Source organism: Equus asinus, chromosome 24, assembly GCF_041296235.1.
Source record: "Equus asinus isolate D_3611 breed Donkey chromosome 24, EquAss-T2T_v2, whole genome shotgun sequence".
NCBI lineage: Eukaryota > Metazoa > Chordata > Mammalia > Perissodactyla > Equidae > Equus > Equus asinus.
The window spans coordinates 64211476-64236396 of NC_091813.1; the positions used below are offsets into that span (position 1 = coordinate 64211476).

A 24921-nucleotide genomic window follows, 5' to 3' on the forward strand; every position below is an offset into this window, starting at 1 on the left:
GAATTGGGAGATTTTTTATTTTCCTATTTTTTCCCATATTTGTGTTTTAGGATAACACCAGTGATTATCACAGGAGAGGACTACATAGGAAGAGCAAGTTTGAAAGTACCAGCATCATGAATGGCCTGAGTAGGATGAGCTAGAGATTGCTACTGAAAGAGGGTTCTAGAAACAAGAAATGTTCTTTTCATTGATGTGAGTGTCGAATATGAATGGAGAGCAAAGCTATAAATCAGTCCCAAATGGATGACACAATAGGGTTTTGAGTGTAAGTCAGTGGCTGGGAGCAGCAATTAAGCTTGAAGGCAGTCGAAAGTAGAGTTTGACAATATCGCCCTGGATTGAGGTTCCAGTTTCCAGATGAAAAAGGAAGCCAGCAAAACTGGAATGAAGACAGAAGCCTGGGAATCGTGTCTCTGGATCCAGATTGAGGTGGCAGGTCCACACAACAGCTCTACTTGGTTTTGACCTTCGCTCCTAGGCTGCCAACATCTCTCCCTCACTTTTGGGCTGGCTTTTGTGGTGTGGTTAAATAGAGCAAAAAAGTGTGAGAGGCTCTTCTGTGAAGACCTCACATTAAAACAAGTTATCTTGAGTCCAGCTGCATCATATTTGGGTACCTTGTCATTGCAGCTCTGAGGAGGGACATCAAACGGTCACGTTAACCTGTGAGTTTGGCATAAAAGTAGGGATGAGGACAGAGGCAAAGAGGCACACAGAGGGAGAAGCTTGGGCACAGACGACCAGCAGCCAGGCTTGCTGTCGAGGGGCAAGGATCAAAGGTGACCCTGCAAAGAGTATGAAGGCAACATGCTTCCAGCGGCCAGGAAGAAAGTGGGCAGGGGAGAATTGGCCTATCTGAAGTGAGGACTATATAGAAAGGCACTTATAATCAAATAAAATACAGGATGTACTTGGAAAGGGAAATACAGTAGGAGTTAACGATTTTTTAACTACTTATGATTAGAATCTAAAATGCCAAAATAAACATTCTGCGAGGGTATTAATATAACAATCTCATTTTAGCTCAAAGAATGTTCAGTTTTAAATAGTTTTACAAGGACATCAACTGCTTACTGAATGCTTATGAAAAGAAAGAAGTTGCTTTCCAGCACAGCGTATCAGATCTGAGCCATGATAATAGCCGTAGCTTAAAAACAAAACAAAAAATAAAAAGCAAAAACTACTTCCATCACTATTGCCACTTCTTAAAAAAAAACCAGAGGCATGTTTTATGGTGCATTCCAATTTAGTTAACTTCTTCCTTACCTCTGATATAGATGCCTCCAAACTAATTAAAGTGTGTCAGTCAGTTAACTTAGCATCCAAATAAAAGATTAGAACTAGCAACTGATTATAGAGTAGAAAAAAAAATCCTGGGAATGTCAAGGGCTTCTTAAGAATATCTGACAAGCAAGCTTGCTTATTGACAGAATAAGAAATAGTAGAGTGATAAGGTCAGAAAACTACATAGGACCGAAATGGTTTAGGCTCTAAGTTTATCAAAGTATTGAATTGATTTTGTTGGGCAGGTTAAAAGCTATCTCAAGAAAAAGCCCAAATTATTTCACTGCATTGGAATTTTAGTCTGTTTGTCAGGATTTGTAGGGAGCAGACCAGCAGTTTCCTTGCAATAGTGTTGTTTGTCCTAATCAGGGCAATTTGGGGGGGCAGAGACAGGGAGGAGCACATGCTGTCCCATTTCAATAAGAAGCCTAAACAGCAGGCGGCTCTTCCTACAGAAGCACAACCTAAAATAGCTGTCCGGAATTTTTGCCATGTCACAGCTGGGGCCCTGCTGTAGTCCAGCTTAACTGGGTGTTCCTCAAAATCCTGGGGGAGGTTCAGATATCATTCTTCTTTCAATCGTTATCCAATCAATCTCTCGTAATCGTGGCTTCTGAAACTACAATATGATGTGGAGTAGAAGACAGTAAAGATAGAAATTCAAGATAAGGCCAACCATTTTTCTGTAGTATAGGGTAACCATGTAACTTATTTTCAAACCTGGACAGATTCAACAGGGGACCTTATTAATACTTACAGCAGGACAACAGGAGTAGGCGGGAACAGTCCTGGGCAAATGGGATGTACAGTCAGTTTAGTCATCGAGAATTGTATTTCCAAGTCTAGCGTATGGTTTCTTTCATATTTATATACCGTAACAGCTAAACATAATAAAAATCTATCTAGCCTTTACAAAGTGTCAGCTCTTCTTCTTCAACACTGTGTATCTTTTTTCTTCTTTTTTTAAATTGAGGTAATGTTGCTTTATACCATTATATAAATTTCAGGTGTACACCGTTGTATTTCGATTTCTGTAGAGAACTACACTGTGTTCACCACCCAAAGTCTAATTTCCATTTGTCACCATACACGTGTGCCCTTTAACCCCTGTTGCCCTCTCCACTCCACACCTTCTCCTCTGCTAACCACCGATCCTTCTCTGTATCTATGTGTTTATTTGTTGTTGTTGTTGTTTAATCATCCACGTGAGTGAAATCATACCGTATTTGGTTTTCTCCATCTGACTTATTTCACTTCTCATAATGCCCTCAAGGTCCATCCATATTGTCACAAATGGCAAGATTTCGTCTTTTTTATGGCTGAGTAGTATTCCATTGTATATATATACCACATCTTCTTTACCCATTTTGTTTAACATTAAATAAGTTTTTAAAAACCATATACAAAGAAGACAATATTTTCTCTATATTCTGTCAGTGGAAATCATAAGTCTTCATTCATCAAAGAGAAATGATGGGTCTTTTTTTTAACATAAAGTTTCAATGAAGAGCTGCTTCTGAAGACTTTAGGGTGATAGGAAAGCTTGTCTAGTAATCAGCTTTTTAAATAAGCAAAAATGAAAAATAAGTTTAAATTCCCTCCGAACCTCAATCCTGATTCCTCTTCAGATCAGCAGAACCGTTCCAAGTTGAGGACGGTTATGTGAAAACTCAAACTCAAGGAGTTCTTGGAAAATCAAAGTTCATTTTGTTAAGTTAACTTCCTCCTCCGTGTCCCCCACCCCACCCTGTAGGCGCGGCCCCTTTAGTTCCCCGTTTACCTCCTGGCCTGGTTTTATTTTTGCCCTTCCCACTTTAAGAGGTCCAGAAGCTGCTTCACAAATAATGAATCAAAACCTAAAAATGACTTGTTCCATGACACTCTGCATGATTTAACATTGCGTAAAGTGCCACGCTCCTCGAATCATAGGATCCGGTTGTGGGCTGAACTACCCTACACCCAGGTTCCCCAGCTTAGCTTTATACCTCCTGACCCAGCAATTAACGTCACATCATTTTTCACACAATTTCTGTGTGTGTGTGTTTGTGTGTGTGTGTGCTTGTGGGTGGGTGGAGAAAGAGAAGGAGAGAAAGAGAGGGAGTGAAAGAAAGAGAAAGAGAGATTTCACAACAGCTTTAAGGAAAATATTTTGGGCTTTCTCCATATGTCCATTGAAGGTAGATGACATTGCAAGGGTACCCACTGATGTGTTACTGTATTTGTTGGGTGATAAGAGGATAATAGGAAGCAGATCATTTTCCTTCAATAAAAAAGATAAGGTGAGGGTATCAAAATCCAGGAACAGTCCCAAACTCAACTGCCCCACTCAGTATATTGTACCCAGACATTACTAATCTTACATCTCAGCAAGGCCTGCCTTGCTCAGAACCAGGTCTGCTCCCACCTTTGAAATCCACCCTCACCCCACTGCCACCCCACACACTCGCCAGATATCCCTCCCCAGGGAAGGGCATCGAATTGATTTTCTAACTTCTCTGAGTTACTTATTCTGAGGAAAACTTTCTCTTTAAAAACAAACCAGAAAAAGGAATAAATAAAGACTACAACAGTGCCTTAATTCAGAGGAATGGAGTTGAGGATTTCAGCCAGTATGGCTTGTTTTTAGGAGGGGTGGCATTATTCTTTCCAAAGCCTACCATTTGGGTATGTAACACTGACATTCCTAATTCTGTTTTCCCTTGTTTAACCTTCAGTGCCTTTAGGAAAACAGATGGCCATTTTGATCATATTGATGTTATTCAGGAGTGTTTGAGGGCCTTGTAATCTTACTTTTGGCTGCCTTGCATGTATAATATATCAAACAAATTAAAATCCACCCATATCCCACATTCAATATAATTTACACTGCAATTATAAGAGTTGCAGTTAACTAGTTGATGTAATGTTATTTTTTGTAGACATTTAATTAAGTATTTATTAATTTCCGTTTTGCAGCTTTCACTTTGTAGTTGAGAGCCAATGCTTTTTTCCTTTTTTCCAGGTTTCAATCATTTTTCTAGACCTTTAAAAATCTCACAGCCCATTGGCACTGGCTCTAGCTACTAATGGATAAAATGGCCTTGATGATGCTAATTTAATAGAGTGTATTTTAAAACTCCTTTTTAAATAAAGTAGAACCATTTATAATGTTTTGCCTTCTTAATAAATATGTGCATTTTTTAAAGCAAGCTATCTTCCTGAATTTTCTATATCTATTTTCTAATTTTTGAAAAATTAAAGTATTTTTCTTCTTTATAGATGATTTTCTACTTTCACATTTTGATATTTAAGGCCTAAAGTTACAGTCCTTCTGTCTGAAGGCAGTTTCTATAATTTACTACTCATTGGCCATTGTCTGAAAGACTGACGTCTAGTGCACCCAGTGGATCGTCCCTTTCAAAAATTAGGGCTCCGCCTTTGGTTTCTAAAAAGATACTTCACTGGATGATGAGGCCTCCAACCCCTCAACTGTAGTCATTCCTACAGGGACTGTGTGTGTGCAAGCTTCCCTTCATGCTTCTCCAGACATTACTTCTTACTAACATCAAAGCCACAGTGCCCCACGCTGCACCATTTTGAAAAATGATGCATGATGTAACTGTGGGATGCTCTCAAAAGAAATCCAAAATCCAGGTGCAAACTAGCCCTTCTCAAAACGTGAGCACCCTGGGTTCACAGAGTTCAGATTTTCTCATGTCCCACAACTGAGGTGCATTTTAGTGGAGTCCGCAAACTGTTCTTAGTTGAGAAACTTCCCCGCTGTGTATTCTTGGTAAACCTCCCTCTCTCAGCCGATGAAGACAAAAATCAAGTGCTTTTTCTTCTCTCCTCTGTCTCCTGTTCTACTTGTTGCCATCTGGGCGCAATGTGCTTCCATATTGTCTTATTCAATGCAGAGGAAAAGCCGCATGCCAGACTGGTTGTTCTGCAAGGAGGGGACATTTTCTGTGTCATAGAGTTTGATGCCTAGTGGTAAAATCAGTAAGGTTTCAGTGCTTATATTGGGGAAACAAATATTTATTCATTAAACCTAAAGCTTGCTTTCTGATACAGCGTTTTGTGGCCTGGATAAATTGTTGTAATTAATTTCAGGATGGATCAAAAAGAAACAAAGAAGATATTAAAGAAAACATTTTTTGTCTGTTTCTGTCCCATGGCCCTGAAGGCAAACACGAATTGTACTTTTATTCCCATCCACGTTGCCTTTTTCAAAAAGGTTTCCATTTTACACCTTTGATGGGCCCTAGTTCTGGGACGTCTGCAGAGTCAAATTTCTCTTATTTGGAAAACCTGAATGTAATATTGCAGCACAAAGCTCTGGTCGTGCTGTCCACCCTCAGAGGACGCCACGGAATTTGCAGCGACAAGAATGTTTTGGAATGCTGGCAAAGGAGCAAAGACAGTGTGTCCTCTCCACACATTTCGAAAAATAAAGGTACGGAGGACATGACGTACTTCTTATTAAAGGCTTTGAAAAACACCACACCTCAGTAAACATTCCTCGGGAGCTGAGGAAACGCTCCGGTCAATGGGCTCCCTCAGTTCTGGCTTTAGTGAGATGGACAATAGCACAGACGCAGTGCCGGCCTTGGAGGATGGAGGGCCAAGGCCACACAGGCTCACTCTTTTGACAAGCCCAGTGTCCTGCTTCAGGCGCTGTGTGTCGTCTTCCGTTCCAAGAGGGGTTTGCATTTGCTGAGTGCTCGCTGCTAGGTAACCAAGTCTTGATCCTTTTTTCTGTCCCTGAAAGAGACTCTTAGCAGCTTCCTCTTTTTTGGCCTTGAGAGCCCCCATGGGGCTCCCTTTGCAGCTCCACATAGGCCAAGCCAAGTCCAGCTGCCCTGAAGCACCCTCATTCCCCTCCCTCCTTAGGTTGAAAACGCCAGTGCCATCACCCTTTACGACTGGAACCAAAGAGAACCACATATTCAGCTTGTGGTGGGATCACATGTTGTAGCTCTCTTTTGCTTCCTGAATGTTTCATCCAAAGTAGCCACTGAGAGGAAAAGATCTACTGAGAAAGTTCCCATGTTTTTGGAAAGACAAGCGATATTTTCTATCCATTCCCAGGACAGGGAGTTTGCACTAAACTGGCTTCCTTTCTTCAGTTTGTGAAGTAAATGTTCTCCCCTGATGCCATTTTCCTGAGTTACTAACAGATTTTTCTCCTTACCCCAGCCCCTTTAGACAACACTAGCATCCCGGAGTGAATCTATGCTGGAGTTTTGTAAAAAGCTCATGAGAGCCCCATTTCTGTCTCTAGATTTCTCCAGAGGAGTGGTTCCCTCATGAAGCTCCACTCACATCGGAAATGGAAATACGTGTGGAGCTACTAAAATAGATGCTCGGGGCTCATTCTGCAGATTCTCAGTTAGTATGTCTTGGGGGGACCAGGTATCAGTGTTGTCTTAATTCTCTGGGGATTCTAATTCCCAGCAGTTTTGTTAACTACCACTTTAGACCACTCTAGTTGCTCCCCTCCTCTTCCTCTTTTTTTTTTTTTTTTTAAGGATTGGCTCCTGGGCTAACAACTGTTGCCTACCTTTTTTTATTTTTCTCCTTTATTTCCCAACCCACACCCCCCCACCCCCCGGTACATAGTTGTATATCTTAGTTGCAGGTCCTTCTAGTTGTGGGATGTGGGACACCGCCTCAATGTGGCCTGAAGAGCGGTGCCATGTCCGTGCCCAGGATAGGAACCCTGGGCCGCAGCAGCGGAGCACGCGAACTTAACCACTCGGCCACGGAGCCGGCCCCCTCCTCTTCATTTCTGATTTCTCCATTTGATGATTTATCTACATCTCTCAGCTTCCTCTCTCTGTCTCAGCACTTGAATCAACGACGTTCTTCAGCTGTGCCAGCCCAGCTTCCGGCCCCCTCCAGACGTGTCTCACGCTCACCGCTATTCTGCTTTATTCTCTCAGTCCTCCTCATCCTATTCAAGCCCCCTCCTGCCAGGAAGAAATCATCAGACACAAGCGGCCAGTGGGCGAGCTCTGCAAAGCAGGACACCAGGGCAGTGGCTTGATTCGCTATACTTAAGAGAAGGCACAGTTATGCAAGGACCTTGTCATAATCACTTATGAGTGATACATAAAAAATAATTTATAAGGAGACCCCCACTCTCAACCTTGGGCGGCAAAAAGTGCACTGTCCCTACTGTATCTTTGTTCTTAGTTCTTCTGTCTTCTAGGGGGAATATGTGAGAAGGATGCAGGCAGGCGGTAACTGCAAGCAGCCATCAGGTTGTAAACGAGGACATGCACAAGCAGGCAAGTGAAGACGTTATCTGTGGTTACATGCAGCATAGTTCCAAGAGATTCAGCCGCACTGGGGACAGCTGAAAAGCAATAGCAGCTTCTAGACTAACCTTGAAAGTAACAATCCGTGACGGAGATGGTTATTTGGAGGCAAGGTACCAGAGCCTCTCGAAGGACAATGGCAAACAAACAACAAGAACAAAATCATTAATTTTTAGAAAAAAGAATACAATCAGCCAAACGAGACTGAAATATATACTACTTTGGAATTCCAGGCTACAGTTGAATTGCAATATGTCTAGGTGTATTGGTAACTTTACTCACATATTTACAGCTTATTCTCAAGATGGAAGTTCAGCTAGAAAACAAAGTCATTTGGGTATAAACCAACATATATTCAGTATATTGAAACAGGTTGTAAATAATTGGGAAAAATGCTACCTGTGAAAGTTTGGGTTTATTCTGTGCATATTTCCCAAAGAAGGATCTTTGAAGCTTAGAAATTCCCTTCAAAAAATGCACTGGGCTGGTATTCTGCAACTCTGAATGGAGCAGGTATAATGAATGTCTACTGGGTCAAGCATCAGCAGATGACCCGGACAGGCGTGAGGTGACATGAGCCCAGCAGTGTTCTTTTTAGAAGATCAGATCTTCTGCCTTTATTTTCTGCCAGATGCCTGCTTTTTTCTTACTTTTAAATAGTGATGTTATATCATTTCCCAATGTACTTACGGAATATACTCTGTGTTTTTGTGTTCTAATGTAATTTTTATTCACATGGAACATACAGAAAAGAGCACAAACCATAAGTGTATAGCTTCATGAATTATCACAAAATACATATGTCATCACCACCCAATCAATTGCACATTACCAGCGTTCTCAAATTCCTCACTGTATCCCCTCCCAAACCCTACCCAAGCTTCCTTTTAATACCATAGATTCGTTTTACCTTTTTCTGAACTTTATTTACGCGGAATTAAACAGTAATTCCATGTCTGACTTCTTCCACTTAACATTGTTAGATTCAGCAATGCTGTTGGGTGTATCAATAGCCCATTCAATTTTTTTAAATAAAGAATATTCCTGGGTATTTAATATTTATATATGCTGTCAAAAGAAGACAATCTAAGGTGCTATTAAGAACAAACCATAGTAGGAAGTATGGTCAGTATTTTATTTACGCCTAGCTTGATTCTCCCATTTGCTTTATCTACCTGACTCTTCTAGGTAACTTTTAAGCCTTTATGTTGAAGTGAAATATACAGAAATGGTCACATGTCCTAAGTGTACAGGCGATCAATTTTCATCAACTGACTATATCTGTACAACCACACACTCAGATAAAAAGCAAAATATTATCCACGCCCATAAAAGCTCCTCTTCGTGCCACTGTCTAGTCACTACCCACCCTCTAGGATAATTACTATCCTGATTTCTAACAACATAAATTGGTTTTGCCTACTTTTATATTTGTGAAAATGACATTATGTGGAATACACATTTTTTGTCTAGCTTTGTGAAATTCATCCATATGCTTGCATGTAGTTATGGAAGACTCATTCTCATCACTGTGTGGTATTCCGTTACATAAATACACCATAATTTGCGTATTCATTCTACTGTTAATGGGCATTTGAGCAGTTTCCAGGCTTGGACTATAACAAATAATAATGTTCTGAACCTTTATTTTAGTGAAGATATTATGCATTTCGGTTGAGAAAATAGATACCTAGTAGTGAAAAGGTTAGGTCAGCAGAGTACACTTCTTCCCAGGCCCGGAGGTTACTACCAATGAGCCCTCCCAAGCGATCGCACCAATTTATGTTCCTCCCATCAGTATTTGAGAGCACCGGTTGCTCTGCGACATTGCCTACATTTGGTGGGGTCAGTCTTTTTAAGTTCACCTGACCCGGTGGGTGTCTAAAGCTCTTACTGCGGTTACTAAGGCAATCAAATATTCACACATTTCTTGAGTATTCACTTACTCATTTTTGTAATGTGCCTATTCATTTAAAACATTGGGCTTATTTCCTTTTCTTCTGATTTGTAAGAGTTCTTTATGCATTCAGAATATAAGTTTTTGTGGGATGGATGAATGAATAGATATTGATATAGATGCAGATATACATACACATGCCTTTGCACTCTCTTAATAGTCTTTGGATGAACAGAAGTTTCTAATTTTAATGTAGCGCAGTTGATCAATTATTTCCTCTAAGACTAGTACTTTACGAGTCCTGTTTAATCTTTGCCTGCCCCCAAATCATGAAGTTATTTTCCTATTGTTCCTTCTAGAAGCTTTATCTTATTATCTTTCATCTTTAGCTCTACAATATACCTAGAATTGATTTTTGCATGCAATGTGAGGTAGAAATCGTTTTTTTTTTTTTTCTCATATGCATATTGAGATGACTCAGCACTATTTACTGAGAGTTGGTACATTGTCCCTGCTTGGCAGTGCCACCTTTATCAAAACTATGATGTCCAAGGACGGGTGAGCTTATTTCTGGACCCTCTGGTCTGTTCCGTTGGTCTATTTGTCTGTCGTTACTCTTTGTCTGTATGACTGTTGCTTTATAATGAGTCTTAACATCCGGTAAAGTAAGTCCTACAACTTTATTCTTCTCCTCCAGAAATGTTTTGGCTATTCTTCACCCTTTGCATTTCCACGTAAGCTACTATATCAATACCTGGGTCTAGATCTGGAAATAGATACTGTGTGGATCTGTTTCTATTGCTGGATTTTTCCATGGTTTTCTGTCAAAATTATTCAATGGCTTGCCATTATCCAGAAGACAAAGTTCGCATTTCCATTATTACTAATGGAGCAATAAAATATTCATGAGTTTCTTTGATATTCAGATATTCACTTTTGCAATATGCCTATTCAAATCTTTTGACTATATTTAAAATCAGACTGTCTTTTCTGATTTCCAAAAGAGTTCTTTTTTTCAGAAAAGATAGGTATTTGTCTTTACTGAGTTCTCTCTTCTTATTACGTACCAACCTTCATTTCTCAATTTGTACTCTAACATCAAACTGCTTATAGTAAAATCATTTATGTGTTATTTTGCTTATTCTGCCCTCCCTACCTAGAATACCCATCACATTCTTTCTTAAATTTGAAGTAATTTAATTTAATTCAAACCCCTACTCATTGTGAAAAACTTAGTTTAGGCCTAATTTCCTTTCAGAATTTCTTCCCTGAGCCCCTACCCTTAGAACGGCTTCTATGCCCCTCTATGCTTGTCTCTGTCTTGGAACTTAATGTTACTATATCAAAGTTATCCTTTCATGTGTCTGCCATATTTTGTTTCTTTTTCATATCTGTGCACCATCGCCTTGCATGATTTCTGACTCATGCTAAGTATTGACGTCACTCAACACAGATGGCAATCTCCAATCTAAACATTCGTTGCCCAAGAGCAGCTGCTGAACAACTTGAAGACTTATTTGTATATTTGTTGCAGGTCTTTTTTTTTAAGGTTTGACACTAATTTTTGCATCCAAAACAATTGAGCAGATGTCCCCAATAAGAAAACTTGAGACTTCGTGGCGCTAAAGGCTCCAATGCTGGAGAAACTCGGGCTGTAAGTCTAAGAGGAGACTTCTCACATCAAGACGCTTAGCAGCTTCCTCTTTTTGGTCTCCAGGTTTCTGATCAGACTCCGCTCTTAGATCCACATAGGCCAATCTAATTCCAGTTGCCACTCTAAGGAAGCTTGGGCTACAAACCCAGACCAAGTGGAGACTCCTCGCTAGGAGGAATTAGAGCTCTGCTGCCTCAGAACATTGTATTCTTTACAGGATTGCCTGGCAGGAGAAACGCTTCAGCCAACATCTGATTACTAGTGGAAGTGAAATGAATAACTTAACCTTCCACTGTTACTGCATTCAAACAATACCCAACATGTTTAGGTGCTGCTCCTTTATTCAAATAATTTATATAATTGTTCATGAGCCCCATGGACTGGATTGAAATCCTATATAGTAAGAACAAATTGTTTCTGATGACTTTGACATCTATGAGGTGTACTGTTATTCTTTCTCTGCGGTTATACTTCTTAGAATAAGCGATATTTAGCCCGTGTATACGCACTGGGGGCAGGGAGAGAGGTATTAAGTAGGAATAGACTGTGCTGCCAACCAGAAGCAGTTGTTGCTTGAAGTTGAACTGGATTCTCCAAAGAAGTGTTTCATTGAAATATTTGTTTCAAAATGACTCTGTTCTGCTGAAGTGAGGAGAGACTTCCAGTTAAAACATTTAATTAGTTCCCAATTTAGACGGCCAGAATGATCAGTCAGCCTGTGTTTTGGAACCTGAGTTTGTACATTCCTTGGGATTGGTGCGTCTTGCCCAGCGGATGTGGTCAACTGCGAATAGTTTGTATGCAATTCACATCACAGAACAGATTCTGCTCTGGCCCCTTGAAGGACAGCTAGAAAGGGTTTAGGAAAAACTGCGTGATACGGAGATAATGCTTCTCTGTCTTCTCCCTACTCTCTCCAGAGAAGCATATAGTAAGGATGTCTCCAGTCTTAGAAGTTGCAGAAGCTAGGAAGAGTAGATGGGACTAAAGTGAGCAGGAATCTGTTTTAAACTGGTTAAATTGTTTTCACCTACTTTCAGAGTAATTATGACCTGGGTAGTGGCTTTAGACACACTGCGTATTAAGTGAATACTTTTTAGCTAATGCAAATAAATTGCTATGCTAGAAAGAGTGTGTGTGTTACATGCCTGTGAAAAATTCAACTCTTCAGTCAAGTTAACCTTCCTGTTTCTTTCTGGGGAGTAAATCTAACCTTTTTCTGTCTGTACCACGACAGGAAGCTGTTACCCAAATTCTATACAGTTTAGCCTAATGTATTTATAATACTTTGCTGAGAGAATGCCTTCAGTATTTATAAGTTCCTTGTAGTCAACAGGCTCTTGAGAAGATGGGTGCTTTTTAATTTTTTCCAGTTCAGCTCGTTTTCCTTCACATAACTCCAATCTCATCTGTCATTTCTCTAATCCTAGTGTTTATTGCACTAGAAATAGCAAATAGCATAAATTCCTGCATTGTCTGTGACATTTACACTACTCTGCTTTGGCTATGACCTTCAGTGACCCAGAATGCTCTGTTCCTGTCTTCATGTGTATCCCACAACTCAAATGTTATTTCTTCCAGGAAGTCATAACCCTGCAGTTGAGCTAAGGGCCTTTCCGCTGAGTTCCCTCCTGCCATCATGATCAACACAGTCTCTTGCATTGGACGGTCTCAAGGTGTGTGAGTGAATACTGAGTACTCATAGCCTTTCTCGAATTATCTTCAGTGTGTCTCTGTTTACTACACTGTGAGCATCTTGAGATCAAGGACTCTATTTTATTCATAATACTCATATTTGTCTTCCCACAGTCCAATATAGAGGCTGCTCAATAATTGTTTGATAACAGAGCCGATGGAAACATTTTAATACTTTGAAAACCGCTAGATCTGGGCCCTTTCCAGAGGGCAAGACAACCTCTTTGAAATATTTCCCCATGTCAGAATTCCCCAAGACACTGAAGCCAAAAGCTTGCAGAAAAACAAGTTGCCATGTATCACGTACTCACGTCCTCCTGCCTTAGGTTATTCAGCTGCTGGAAGAGAAAGTGTCAGTGATTTACAAAGGATTTTTGCTAGTAGATACAACAGCCTCTTAGAGCTTCAGAAGACTGACACGATCTGATAAAACATCAGTGTAAGGTTTTCGTGAAGAATTATTTATAGGAGGAAGTTTTGCTAATGTCAGATTTGTGGGGGAGAATCAGAACAGAAATAGAAGGTAAATGAAGGCTACTCATCAGCGAATCATTTGGACAGTATCGTGCTGGTCCACCAACTGAATCTCTGTGTTTTCTTTTCACATTTCATTGTTTTTGATGCAGACATGTGAGTCGAAGCAGGGAAGTAAAAACACATATGTGGGTTAAACGGCTAAATCATACATAATTGCTCTGATTCATATGTCTCATTCCTTCAGAGCTTATTTTTATAAAATAAGCTTTGTGAGCTTTCTAGTTGGCAATGAATGCTTAAATTGAGTGTAAAAGATAACATTCTTGGAAAGCTTTTTCAGAGATTTTAGTCTCTGTTTCAGAAAATAATATGAATAAAAATGAGAATGCTTTATCTAGGGGAACCTAGTACCTGTGAAAGTATATATATTTAAATGATCTGGAATTCATTTCTTTGTTCTCAATTATTCTGCAAGACAGTAAGAATTTTGTTTCTTGGATTCTAAAACAATATTCTCCTTGTTGTCAGATACTCAAAAGAGCATTAGAACCTAGGACCATGGCGGGGGGGGGGGGGGGGGGGGGGGTGGGTGTTAAAACCCGAAGCGAAATAATCTAAAACAAAACAAAACACAGGTACTTTCAGAGAACAAGGCCTATGGAGAACTAAGAGCCGAATGAGAATAAGCAGCTGAGGTCATCCTTACAGTGATGTGGGTGCGTAACAGGAGACGACCAAGTAAACGGTCTCGGATTTTTGACATCTTTGCTTTCTGGGTTGTTATAATGGGTTACCTACCATTATTCTGAAGAAAGCAATCTTACTTTTTCACTTACTTACATGAGAAGCACAATTATTCATAAGCTGGGAATATTTTCGCAGAAGTTTGAAAGTCCCTATGTCAAATACTTGTGCGTAGAAAGAAGGAGTTGTCAGTTTCAGTCAGTACAAGTTTTGGCGAGTCTGTTCTTTCTCACAATTACAACACAAACCCCAGGTTTTGACTTGTGCTTCAGTAAATTCACCTTCACATCATACCTGTTAATATGCACGAGCTGCAAAAGAAGACAGCCAAATAGATATAAATTGGCCTGATCTTCAATAAACTTGAATTATTTTCTCAGGTTTATTGAGGTTTCACTGGAGCAATCTACCTAGTATTTAAATATATGAAATTGGAGTGATAATAGTAGTATTGGCCATCTGGTTTGAGCGATTGCTGTAGTTTCTTAAGTTTTCTCCATGAAGTACTATTTATATACTCAAGGTAAATAGAACAAAAATGAAAGGATCACCGTCACTTGTTTTGGTATTTGTTGTAAATGGTACATCTAAAAATTGACTCTAGGCAGTTGTAATCTAATGACATGGGACACTGCCCAGTATCACTGAGTTTAGAGAGTGTATTTTACGTCTCTGTGCTCTGAAATATTACCCTCTTGGACCATTGCCTCCCTCTGCCCTTTTCCCATTTTCCACTCCCCTCTTGGTCCTGCAGCCTTGGAAAGGAAACCTTCTTGTATCGTTTGGCCTACCGCTTCCACTCCCTCACCTTCCAGGCAGCAGTGGCAGAATCAAAATTCTTTGCCTGTAAGGGAGAGAGAGACTGCCCCTCATGGAAACGGGGCTGAGAGCTCCAGCACATCCTTTGAGTTCCCTGAAAGGGGCAGAAGGTTGTTTATAGATCTGTGGTCTCTGTGCTTGGAAATGGGGCCACACTGATGCTCTTCTTCACGTAAGGGGGTTGAAGGAGTAGTACGAGGAGGACGAGAGGATCTGGCATTTTCTACTGACTTTGCATAATTGTGAGGACTGTGCTTGATCTTTCAACAGTACTCCTCAGGCTCCTACCTTCCTTTTGTTCACATTGGTTCATGTTGTTCAAATTGAGCCACACCACCGCTTGTTGCCCACCATGTTGGTTTGCCTCCATGAGTTTACTGCCTGAAGAAGGTGGTTCTTAGATTTTTGGCCTGAATATTCCTTTATATCCTTACAAGTTACTGAGAACTCCAAAGAGCTTCTATTTATGTGGGTTATATTTATTGCTATTCTATTGATGGATACTAGACATTAAGACTAAGGAATGAAAAAAATGTTTACTGATTGATTCAGTTAAAATAATCATAAATCCATTACATACAGATAACATATCTTTATGGAAAATAACTATATTTTCCAAACCGAAAAATTAGTAAGAAGAGTGACATTGTTTTTCATTTTTGCAAATCTCTTTAGCATCTAGGTTGATAGAAGAGAGCTGGATGTTCGTGTCTGCACCTGCATTCAATCACTTGTGATATGTTGCTCTGATTAAAATAGATATGGAAAATCTGTCCTCAGACAGCTAAGTGGTTAGAAAGGGCAGGGGTATTTTAAGAGCCCTTTCCGAAAGTCGTGGGGATTCTCCCCTGAGGCTATATCAAAAATCAAGAAGTGGTAATTTCTTCAAAGTTGGTTATAGTGTGGGATCTTAAATCATATCAATGAACTTTCATACTCTTACTTTAAAAGCCACTAGTCTGTCCTGTATTTTGATTGTATCTTTTATCTTGCAGAATCACACATACATCATGTGGAACATATCATTAGTTCACAGAGTTATGCAGATCTTACAAATGTTGACACATTTCATTATTTTATTTATATATGTAATATATATGAAAATATTACACATCTCATACTTGTTAGTATCACCACCTGTCTCATCAGGAGTCTTAATGTGCCAGGAAGCTGTCAAAATCAAAGTGACAGGTTTAAGTTTGCCAAAATCTTCATTTTCACTTTCACTCTAATTTTATCATTGGTCACAAAAACTGTTGGTTATTTTCCCTGCAGTAGTAGGATCACTTCAATTTATTTTTGAGAAAATGGCTTACAAACACCAAGTTTGAATAACTATAGTTTACTCTAGGTGTAGCCATATCTTAAATCTCAGCCTGCTTTGCTACAACCCTGATGCTTCTACCTACCTTTTTAATACCCACTGGTATTACTCCTTCTTCAGATTTATCAGACACCCGGGAGAAGAATGCAGTCCTCACCTATTCCCGTGTACAGCCTGCCTACATCTCTGCTGCTCTGGTTCTCTACCAGGAGGTCAGGATTCCTGGAGTACTGACATCTGCCTGAATGCTGCTTATGTTTGCGCACAGATTTGTCCTGACCTCCCCACCCACTCCGGGGCCAGCCCTCCAGATAGATTGGTTTCTGTGAACCTAACTCCACGCTTCCCAATTTATTTACTTCTTCACCAGTCTGCTTGCATGAGTTAAGAACCTAAAAGTCATCTTTTTATTATATCTTCATTATCGTCATCTTCATCACCATCATCTTTGTCAACCTTACAAGCAGTTATGAGAAGAGCCTTCCATAAATCTGAGCCAATTTTTCTCCTGGACCCCAAAATGACGAGATGGATCTTAAAACTCTAACAAACCCCTCAGTATTGCTTCTCAATAGGCACTAATCCCATTTTTTGTGCTCCCCTTTCTGTTATATATTACGGAGGTTTGTTCGGAAAGATCATCCTGACTCAAGTGTGGAGAAAGCAGAAGGGCAAGACTAGGGTCAGTGAGACCAGTTCTGAGGCTTTTCAAGGAATCTAGGTTAGAGATCTTAGCGGCCAAGACTAGAGAAGGCACTGGTGTTGTACACAAGTGGAAAGGAAATACTTAAGAGGTAAGATCAATATGACTTGACTGACTGGATAAGTGGATTAAAACAGAAGCAACATTTTTCTTTCTGGTTTGAACTATTGGTGAACTAATTCAGTGATTCCACTGAAGACAGAAGAAATGGAGAGAGTCAGGTTTTTGGGGAAATTGATGGGTTCAGGGTCAAGGTATCCAAGAGCCATTAGGTAACTTGAGGTATGTACTTTGTGTGCTTTAGATAAAGACTGGACTGGAAATACATGGTTGAAGGCATCAGCATATAGCTCATAACTGAAACTGAAAGGATGAGATTCTCTAGAGAGATCGTATAATGGAAAAGATGAGGGAGCCTAGAACTGAGCTTGTAAGAACATCAAATTTAATGGAAATTCAGAAACATTAGAGCCACAAAGAGACTGAGGTAGCATGGTCAACACTTGTTCAATGGATGTTATTGGTAAATCACTAAGCATTGCTCAACTTTTATCACAACCTTGTGAAAGAGCCTCAGGGGAAACAAATCTCTGTGAAGCAGAACAGTCATTACAAGATCCTTGTGACCCAAACTGATGCATATCCTGCAGCCATTTCAGAATTTCTAGACTTTTATCAGAAAAAGAACATCTCGTTTAGAATTGAGATTAAACAGGAAAAGGATAAAGAGAAGGCTGTGGATTTAATAGGATAAAGAGTCCCAAAGAGAGAATAATCATTAATCTGAAGAGATGGCAAGTTATTTCACACTCTTTGGAAAGGGACAGCTAGATGAGACCGGTTAATGAGCTGTCAAGGGGAGCTGGCTTCCTCTGGCATTTTCCGGGATCCCTCTTACCTCCAGAGGGGGCTGGGATGGGCACGGTGGTTTGGCAGAGGTGAGGCTGAGCAGACTGGGAATTCCTTAGCAATAGTCATCATAACATCTTAAAAGAGGGCTCCTCCAGTTCTTAGCCTCAACAGTTCCTGACTCATTCTCAATAGGGACTATCAAGGAAGAGATGTTTTGTTTGACAAACTTCACCTACTACTTCCTAAACTTATATAGACTACTGATAGGCCTTGTCTGTAGAGACAGATAATTAGACTATACTAATCTTAAGCGAAAAGCAAAAATAAAATCTCATGGTGTTTATAATAACATAATGAGATTGGCTGAGTCAGAATGATGATGTCATACTGGTGATAGTTCTTATCTGAGTGTTTCCAGGTGGCAGGCCCTGGGGCAAGGACTTTATGCATATTCTGCCATTAAATCCTTGGAAGCTTACACAAAATCTTCACTTCCAAAGAAATATAGTCCCAAAATTTACATATTCAGATACTCTTATTTCTAATGTTATTTACCCTTACATGTGTATTTTAAGTGAATTAATAAATGTTGATTTTTTTTCTAGGCTTTAATTTGATTGAGTACCTCTATCTACAATTGCTAACTTATATGTCAAAGCTTAAGACTGTAGTTTGTGGTGGATGTTGACGGTCAAAGGAGATAACCTTCCTTTAGTTTAGTTTAGGAAACTAGTATTTCTCTAAACCTATTTGAACCCAACTTAAAACTTCATTTCTTTAAAAGTTTTGTGCTATGGCATTAAAGGTGTTCTGGGTCTGGCTGAAGACACTAATGATTCTATAAAGAAAAATCATTAAGGAATCACCAAATCAATTATTCTTATAATTGCAATTTCAGGTTACATTTTTCTAGCATTAGAAAGTTTTGGAGTCTACTAACTAGAGGATTAATTCCTAGGAGAAAAAAAAAAACTGCTGCTCTTTTGATTTGTTGCATAAGTTTGTCAACCTCAGAGAAGTACATTTAAGAATTCTTAGCACTATTAGTAAACTCCTTAAATTTCTATCTACAAATTTATTTTTATTATTATTATAAGGAGCTGTAATTTTTGTGGCTTTGTTTTGTATTCCTTTATATACTACTATGAAAATTTAAAAAAGATAAACTGTGTTGCACAACTCAAGTTGACAAGAGTGAACATGACCTGGCTGCATTAAATCTTTGAGATCCATTTGTTTCCATGAGTTCCTTCGTTCTCATCCAGTGTGTGCTTCTGACTTTTTTCGGAGGCCAGGCCTCATGATTCATCTCTGATCTTATCCAGCCTTCTTCAGATGTCTGCGAAGAAAGGACAGGATAAAATTAGGTTACCCTCTGCAAGGAGAGCAGTGCACCTCCTTAAGACCAGAGTTGATGGATATCTCCAATAAACAAAGTGACATCTGTGAGACCAGTTTCTTCTTGATCTCCTCCTCTTCCCTAACTACGGCATCTTAGGTGTGCCTGCTATTTTCTCCGTAACAACTTTGCCATAGATATTTTTGCCACAAGCATTTTTGCTGCAGACATTTTCTCTGCATAACTGATTGGCTGGCTATAAAAGATGAAATAACTCCCTGATGACACCAGTTATTTCTATCGACTTGATAGAAAACACAGTGATAAAATTTACTGGAAGAAGAGAGCGTCGAGCCAGACTGCAGCCTATACTAAAACACAGCAACACAGCAGCTTGCAAATCCTTTGGTGAGCACAGTCATCCCTCCCTCCCATCAACACCAAGTTTAGCAAGCTGTGGCAAATACAAAAGAGGCAGCTAGTCACTCATCACAGTCTTCAAGAGCATTGACTGTTAATTCTTTAGATGATTTAGATATAACAACTTGTTCTCTCATGCCACCTTTACCAAATTTATCATGCAAAGTTGGAAGTTGGAAGCAAAAGAAGCATCAATCTCCTCCTATCCCTCCACCAAAAAAAGAAATAGTTACATGATTCCTGATGAGTATAAATTTCTGGAAAATGGTGAACATTTTTTTGCTATTCAATAGTGGGGAATATGATGTGGGCAGAATTTTGGTATTTGGCACAGAATCTGGCTTGGATAATTTGGTGAAATATAAGGACTGGGTGTGGGATGGAACATTTAAATGGAGCCTAGATCGTATTACATGTTTCATTATGTCCTTTTTAATGTTCCTCTTTTACTTTATTTTTTGTTGTTTTATCTTTTATGGCCAAATTGCTTTATGGCCAATTATTTATGCAGAGAAAACACTTGCTGCAAAGATGTCTATGGCAAAGATGCTTACGGCAAAAGTACCTAGAACTCATCTGAGGCTCTTTTGTTGGCTATATTTTCACTATCATCCGAATAAAATGGATACTTTCCATCCTTGCTTATTTTCCTGAGCAATATTCTCCATAAGCATAGCTCCCAATCCCTAGGAGGTTGCTCATCTCAGGTCACATATCTTCAGGTTGCCTTTTAGACATCCCCCTGGATAATCTGGAAGTAACTCAAACTCAACATGTGCCAAAATGAATTCCTCACTTTCTCTGCATATCCTCATAATTGTGCTTTTTCCCTCATTTCAGTTAAGGGCTTTCAAAGTCACCTAATCACAAGAAGGATTGTATCTATTACAATGCTTTTGGCAGTAAGTAATGGAAAACAGTGATTCAACTGTAAGGAATTTGTTACCTCACCAAATAAATCTAGAGTACTTCATGGCTGGCTAATTCACTGTCTCAATATCATCATCAAGGACCTAGGTACTTTCATCTTTCCATGTGGCCATCCTTGGCATATGTACTTCTTCTGTAGACTAGTTGTGAACTGACTTCAGCAGTTCCAGATTTCACATCGTCAAGATGATACAGTCATACATTGCATAATGACATTTTGGTCCACAAAGGACTGCATATATCATGGTGGTCCCATAAGACTAGTACCATATAGCCTAGGCATGTAGTAGGCTATACTATCTAAGTTTGTGTAAGTACTGTAGGGGAGGAAGAAATTTTCCTCTACCCTTCTAGGTTCTTCTGGCTAGTCTAAGAATTAAATTTACATGAGGCAAAGTAACAGGAGAAAAACAAACAAAAGTTTAACAACATGTATACATGGGAAAAAACCAAGAAAACCAAGTAACTAGCTAAAATGGCTAAAGCCCTCACTTTAAATACCATCCTCAGCTAAAGACAAAAGAAGATGTTGGGGCTGGAGAGAGTCAGGGACTTCAAAGCGAAGGAAGACAATTCACAGGGAGGTGACAAGGAGCAAACATTTGGAAAACAAGTATTTGGCCACACAGAAACAAAAGAACACAGAGGGAGCCCAACAAACAGGCTTTTCTAGTTTCCTTCCTGTCCACCACCTAGTTCATGTTATGCTAAGGTGATAGCTGCTTCCTGAGACAGGGTTTTATATCTGAAGTCTTGTAGGCAGTTAAGGGAAAGTAACAAGAAAAACTTTCTGAGTCTTTTGTTTCTTAAAAATAATCAGCCTAGAGGTTGGCCCAGTTGGCATAGTGATTAAGTTGGCACACTCCACTTCAGTGGCCTGGGGTTCACTGGTTTGGATCCTGGGCATAGACCTGTGCACCACTCATCCAGCCATGCTATGGTGATGTCCCACATACAAAATGGAGGAAGATTGGCACAGGTGTTAGCTCAGAGACATTCTTCCTCACCCAAAATAAATAAATAAATAATCAGCCTAAAATAATCTTCATGTTAAAAAGACACATTTGGGAGTGCAAATTTTGTTCTCCTTCAGTACACTCTGTGACGTCATACAATGGGGAAATCACCTGAGGTCACTTATCTTAGAACATATCCCTGTCATTATGTGATGCAACTGTATCCAGGGACAGAAAAAGGGGCTTCCTCTTCATTGTGACGTTCCCCCGTTTTTCTTTTCAGAGCTGAGCGCCTCCTCTTTGCTTCTACCGTGGGAAGTGAAGTCTAGAAAAGGAGAAAATGGATTTGGGAAACACACAAGTATTCTTTATCTCAGTTTTGATGTCATTAAGCCATAATTCATGATTGGAGAGTTCTGCTTCCATCCATAATGGAGTACCTGGTAGAAGACTTGCCTTCCCGCCATAAATAACTAGAACACTGGATAAAATGTAACATTGGCAACAAGGGTTGGACAATCAGCTGCCAGAACTGTGTTGTCTGAGAGAAGGGAAACAAACGAGGTGAACCCAGAGAGTGTCCTTACTTTCTACCTGAAGGCACTTACCTGACAATGGTCCACGTAGCAGGAACCCAAACAGAGCACTTCATTCGTACTGAGTTGGGGAGGTAGAGACTGGAGTTCAGGGATGCAGAGATGTCTGGAATGTGCAGGGCTGACCACCAGTGAGGCAGGAGAACGCTCTGTGGAGAAAGACCTCCACATTTCTGCACTGAGGTCTTTGAGTCTGTTGTTGGATACTAAACTGTGCAGGCCTAGGCTAAAACTCCATGAAGCTGGGCAGAAAACCACCAGGTGATGGCGGAGCTGTACGCTGAACAATTCCTAGAGCTCACATATAATTTGTGTTTGGGGTAAAAGATTGTCCATCTTTACTTTCCTGAGGCAAGTATAGCAAGTTGATGGAATCAGACCATCAAGAGCCAGGTGCTACATATTCACAGAGCGTCGGTTCTAAAGACTGAATATTGTGTTGTCAGCTCCTGAAAATGATAACAAGCCCCCACTGTATTTGTGTTTCTCTGGCCACCATACCTGATCCTTCCTCTCCCATTTTAGCATAAGTGGGAAAAGCAAAGATAAGCTGAGTTGAGTTTCATGGTTAACTCTGAACTTCCTTAAAGGATCTAAGCAAAGAGCAAGTTGATGCAGTTTTGTTTGTATTTAAATCCACACGATGCACCTTTCTGAGGTTCTCTAATCCTCGCACATACTGAGAGCCACGTGCCGGGTCATCCAGCTGGTGAGAATAAACAACCATTCAGGGCTTTTGGCTTTCTGTGCATGTGAGTCACGGAGGGGTGCTTGTTGGAGTGTTAAGAAAGATAAACACATGGCAGCTCTCTAAAGCCTGTTTCTGGAAACCCAGCAGGAGGGAACAGATAGCCATTGTTCAGAGCCTGCAAAGTGTTACCAGGCTGGAGTCGGACATACATGCTTAGGGAGGACCAGACTTCTGATGGGTCAGAAATTGAAAATGCTTGTAATTAAACAGAAATTAAACCAGTGGTTTAAACCAGAGAGTTTTGGGGGGAAAAAGACACAGTGACATGAGAGCAAGAAGAGAGGGGCGAGGTCAAGGATTGCCAAATTCAAGTGGATCAGGAATTCTCATAAGAAAACAAAACACTGGAGAAAACCTGATTTCCCCTGAAACAGACTCGACAATGTCCATGAGAAAAAAAGAATTGCTGAAGCCTTTTTTCTAGAGGTGAATCGACAACTCTTCTCCTCCATGGCAATGGCTGCCTTGATAACACAATGTAGTGCGTAGAATTCCCGAGTCCTGGTCTGCCAAGGAACCCCATAATGACATCTTTCTGTGGAAGCTTGTGCATGCCTTCAGCCTTTTGGATTCTGCACATCGGTGAAAGCACTTGGGAGACCACGTAAATCTAGCACTGCCTTTGATGCAAGTCACAGCGCCCCTGCCCCGGGCCCTGCGCTTCAAGCCCCGCATATCATGAACACATGATAAATAAATTTAGTAAGGAAACATGGGTGCCCTTACTATGGATCCAGTCCTCAAACACCCATGCTTGTGACTAACATTGTTCAGGCCCCAGGGAAATGCTTGAGTCTCCCTTGTGCCCTGCGTCCTAGAAAAAGTGGTTGCGTCTGGGTCGCTGTTGCTGTTGAAGAGAGACTCTGCTCTGGAGCGGAGGCAGGATTGGAACAGAAGAAGCCCTGAGGTAAGAGAAAATATATTAAGTAACTTATCAGATCCCTCCTCTCAGATAATATTCGTACACACCCCTTCTTTCATAACAGGTGCTCTTTCCCAGTGGTGCTGAGCAACCATTTTTCTTTCTGTTGTTCCTGCTCCAATTCGTGGTTCCAGAGATACTCGCAGACTGGGGTGGCGTTCATAAAAGTTACATATGGTGGCTGTGGAACATTTTGCAATATTAAATAATTCATATTACTTTTTAACTTCTATACCTATCTTATCAGTCATGCAAATATTGTTGGGCCATAACACCCAGATATGCACAGTAAAAATTAATGTGCTTGTCTTTGATAGTTTGCTGACTTTCAGTCGTGTAAAGCTATAGATTTATACATATTTCCTATTTTGTCAGTATGACAGTTACATATGTCAAGGTAAGAGAATAAAACATTTTTTTTACAGTGTGTTGGCTTGATTTATAACAAATATTAAGACATATGGTATGTTGGCCTTTAATTTCACTATTAAGTTGAGCCCTGTGACCCTCACTCCTGTGCCCGTCTGACCACACTTGGCCCAGCACCATCCAAGTGACCAGAGTTCAATGACCTGGCTTACCAGGACTGACATGTCAATGGGGAAAGCAAATGGTGTCCTCTCAACCTGAAAATATCTTACTCTTCACTCAGAAAATATTGTCGCGTGCCTTGGGTCCTGGTGATATAGTTTTCTTTCTAAAGATTTTCTTTTCCTTGAAAAATCAATAATTTTTATGTTCTGCATCTTGAAAAGTTTTGTCACTGAAATTTCCATGCCATAAGTTGCAATACAGGACATGTGCAGAATAAACTCTGGTCCTGTGTAGAGAAAGACTTGGGGAAATTCTCACTTTTCAAACGTTGCTCATTACTGTCCACAAGGCTCTATAACTCCACCCCTCATTTAGCAGGACTCTAGAAATACTGTTTTATGAAGCATATATGTGGATAATAAAATAGGATGTCATATTAGTCTATTTGTATGTATACACACACCAGACACAAATATATATTAGATATATGTTTATAGCGAATTTATTTCTGTAAATAAACTAAAATAATGAAAGAAGGAGTAACAAAAAATGTTAAATCTACATTGAGAGCTGATGTAGTGCCCAGGAAAAATTTTTCTATGATACTAAGTAAAAGCCATCTCTTAGGGCAAGTCGCCCATGGTAGAGAGAATGTAGTGGTTTGTTCTCAAGGTCAAATAACAAAGATTGGACCCCACCCTAAAGGAGAGTCCAGCAGC

At 40.0% G+C, this 24921-nt stretch overlaps 1 protein-coding gene across 1 annotated transcript in view; it reads left to right on the plus strand.

Annotated features, from left to right (window-relative positions):
* Nucleotides 1-23653, plus strand: part of ENPP1 (ectonucleotide pyrophosphatase/phosphodiesterase 1) — a 267067-nt gene extending 243414 nt beyond the window's left edge. Inside the window, exon 28 of the transcript XR_011497694.1 lies at nt 21683-23653. The gene's annotated coding sequence lies outside the window, so the exon portion shown is untranslated. The remainder of the gene's footprint in view (nt 1-21682) is intronic.
* Nucleotides 23654-24921: the final 1268 nt, after the last annotated feature.